The 3616-nt window shown below is 55.2% G+C and overlaps 1 pseudogene; it reads left to right on the top strand.

Annotated features, from left to right (window-relative positions):
- The first annotated feature begins 3107 nt into the window (after nt 1-3107).
- On the top strand, nt 3108-3246 carry LOC119290322 (annotated as a pseudogene).
- The last annotated feature ends 370 nt before the right edge of the window (nt 3247-3616 follow it).

Genomic DNA, 3616 nt, shown 5'->3' with positions numbered 1-3616 from the left:
TGGTCATAGGTTGTTTGCTAGGTACAAATACCTACATGAAGCACTCACAAAAGTAGTCTAAAATGTTGAATGAATTAACATTTTCATCAGGAATTGGAATATAGTTTAATTAGACACTGACTAAAAGCTAAAGAAGCCTTCTTTTGTAATAATTAGAAGCCAGGGACAAAGGATGAATGTGTCTGTTGGAGTAAACCACGTTACGTGCGTGGTGTGTGTGGCATGTGTGTGCCCGTGGTGGTAGTACTAGGCTTGTAGCAGCAGATGTGGAGTTGCATGTGTTGGTTAGTCAGTTTAGTACGTGCAGGCTAGATACATGCAAGCTTGGCCGGGTCTTGTGAAGGAGCATCAAGACGTGGGTTGAGTCATGCGGATCATGCGAGGGAAGCCCGTTGTGGAGTTCACGCGTGCGTGCGCGTAACTCGCTGGAATGGGTTGCTCAGGCGTTGGGTTAGCTGGGCTATAAGACTGCCATGTAATCCGTTGTGCTCTAGTAGAGTTGCCGAGCATGTAGCCTGTGAATACAAAGAAAAGATTGAGGCGTTCGTGCGCCCACGGCGGCGTTCATGCGCCGGCCGAGAAAATTTCTTGTGTCTTGTGTCCTCTTCTTCTTCGTCCGGTGTTCGTGTCGCCGGAGGCTACTCGGCGTTCATCGCCGGACCGGGTATGTCCCAACAATTGGTATCATGAGCTGGTTCATCTTGGGTGTCGTCCCTTTACCGGAGGCGTGCCGGCGGTGGCGGCGTTCGTCGGCGGCTCAGTGGTGAAACTCCGGGCCGTGTATCGGTCTATGGAGGTGCGCAGTGCGGTGAGGAGGCCGCGGAGGACATGCGTGGTGGCGGCTTCATCGACACACAGCGGCATGGCGGCATGGAGATGCTGCGTTGCGGTTGAGGCCATAGCGGTGCAGGGCAATAAGCCGTGGCGGCGAGTCTGGCGCGACCGGTGCGTGTTATGGGTGCGCATTGGACGCGTCGGGACCGTGGCGCGCGGTGAGCATCTGGTATGGTCGGGCTCGTCGGGCAAGTCGGGTGCGCGCGGGACGTGCAGGACGCATGGGTGCGGTCGGACTCGTCGGACGCGCCGGGTGCGCGCGGGACGTGCAGGACGCACGGGTGCGGTCGGACTCGTCGGGCGCGTTGGGTGCGTGCGGGACGTGCGGGACGCACAGTTACGGTCAGACGCGTCGGGTGCACGCGGGACGTACGCGGCACAGAGGGACGTCAGGCGTGTGTCGCCGGCGGAGAAGGAGCTCGGCGTATGTTGCCGGGGTCGTGACGGAGCACGGTGCGACCGGCGTCAGTGCGTCAGGTCGGGTCCATAGCGGTGCGACCGGCGTCGATGTGTCGGGTCAGATCCGCGCGCTAGGCCACGGCCGTGACAACAATATTGACAAAAGCTGCAACAACTCCGGCGACGGCGAGATCGTGGTTTAGGGGGAGTATGTTGGAGTAAACCACGTTACGTGCGTGGTGTGTGTGGCATGTGTGTGCCCGTGGTGGTAGTACTAGGCCTGTAGCAGCGGATGTGGAGTTGCATGTGTTGGTTAGTCAGTTTAGTACGTGCAGGCTAGATACATGCAGGCTTGACCGGGTCTTGTGAAGAAGCATCAAGACGTGGGTTGAGTCATGCGGATCATGCGAGGGAAGCCCGTTGTGGAGTTCACGCGTGCGTGCGCGTAACTCGCTGGAATGGGTTGCTCAGGCGTTGGGTTAGCTGGGCTATAAGACTGCCATGTAATCCGTTGTGCTCTAGTAGAGTTGCCGAGCATGTAGCCTGTGAATACAAAGAAAAGATTGGGGCGTTCGTGCGCCCACGCGGCGTTCATGCGCCGGCCGGGAGAATTTCTTGTGTCCTGTGTCCTCTTCTTCTTCGTCCGGTGTTCGTGTCACCGGAGGCTACTCGGCGTTCATCGCCGGACCGGGTATGTCCCAACAATGTCATGTAAAGTGAAATGATAAATCCCTCTTTACCATTCAATATTCCATAGGCTCTAGATTTGTTCACGTATATAGTGAGCCTATAACAGTTTTTTCGTCTAATATGTTTACCAATGGATCAATGCATGATTGTTGATGAATTATGGTAATAAATTATGGTAATAGAAGTTACGTCTGTAATCATAAAGGAAATCTTGTGATGATCCAACAATCCTATGCAAGTTAGGTGCAATGGGAGATTACTCTTTATAAGAATAGCAACATGCCAAAAAGGTATTCTCCCTGAAACTGAAGGTTGCCTGTCATATCCACCGAGTAATGTGCTAGATAGAGAGCCGATCTAGGAGGATCTTATTGGGTGTCAGCACCAACCTTCTGAAATAACATTTTTGGTGGAAGATTTAACAAAAAAAACTACACATGCTGTTAAACATACATGGCGCATACGTGACAGAAGAGGATCTTCAGAGATAGTTCAGAGGTAGTTTAACTAGGATATGATATCTATTCGGTTGTAACCAAGTCTATCTCTTGCTTTTCTTTCTCCTCAAGTTGTATCCCGATTCTCTCTTATCCTCTCAACCAACTCATGTATGTGCCTCAGGGTTATTGCGCCCCTGCTATATAACATGTAGCACGTCGCCCAAGATAGGGTAAGACATTTCTGCCATCGCACATGGTAATCAGAGCCTTCCTCTTCCAATCTAGCCTCCCGATTGCATCTAGTGCATAGACATGTCTCATCCTCCGGCGCAGCTCAACCTAGCCTCAATGGCCAGGTCACCGAGAAGCTCAACCGCACGAATTACGTGTTGTGGCGCACGCAGGTCACACCCCACCTGCGGGGCACCGGTGTCTTCGGCTACGTCGACGACACCGCGCCGGAGCCGTCCCGACTCCACGTCACCAAGGACAAGGACGGCAAGGAGTCCTCTGAGCCCAACCCTCTCCACCCACTTTGGGTCCGGGAGGATCAACAAGTGCTTGGCTATCTGCTGAGTACTCTGTCCAAGGGTGGCCTTGGCGGGCATGTTCTCGTCCCAGTTCCTCAGCCGCGTCAACAACATCAGGACTGCACTCATCAACGCGCAGAAGGGCAACCAATCGGTTGCCTCCTACTTCGCCTCCCTGCGCGGCCTCGCCAATGAACTCGCCGCCGCCGGAAAACCCATCCAGGATGACGAGTTGATCTCGTATATCCTCCATGGCCTCGACGTCGACTACCAGCCGCTCGTCTCCGCTCTCGACGCCCGCGTCATGCCCGTCACCCTCGACGAGCTCTTTGCCATGCTGAGCAACTTCGATCAGCGCATCGCGCAGTTCCACGGCTCCTCCGGCGGCTCCAAGTCTTCGGCCAATGCCGCGTCTCGCGGCCGTGGTGCCGGCTCTTGCTCGCGTGGATCTCCCCGCAAGAAGGGGCGGTCAGGAGGAAACATCAACACTGGCGGCTCCTCCAACTCTCGCGGCGGCTGCTCCATCAACTCCAAGCCTCGCCGCGGCGGCGGCTCCAGCCGGTCCCGTCCTGATGCGCCCCGCTGCCAGATCTGTGGCAAGCTTGGGCATATAGCCAAGGACTACTAGTACTGCTACGGTGAAGATGAGGACTCCTCCCAAGACGAGGACAAGGTTGCTGCGGCTGCGGATGGCTCCTACGACATTGACATGAACTGGTACGT

The sequence above is a fragment of the Triticum dicoccoides genome, chromosome 4A (genome assembly GCF_002162155.2).
Source record: "Triticum dicoccoides isolate Atlit2015 ecotype Zavitan chromosome 4A, WEW_v2.0, whole genome shotgun sequence".
In the NCBI taxonomy this organism is placed as follows: Eukaryota; Viridiplantae; Streptophyta; class Magnoliopsida; order Poales; family Poaceae; genus Triticum; species Triticum dicoccoides.
The sequence above is the reverse complement of the archived record's forward strand: the minus strand, read 5'-3'. Positions and strand labels throughout refer to the sequence as shown.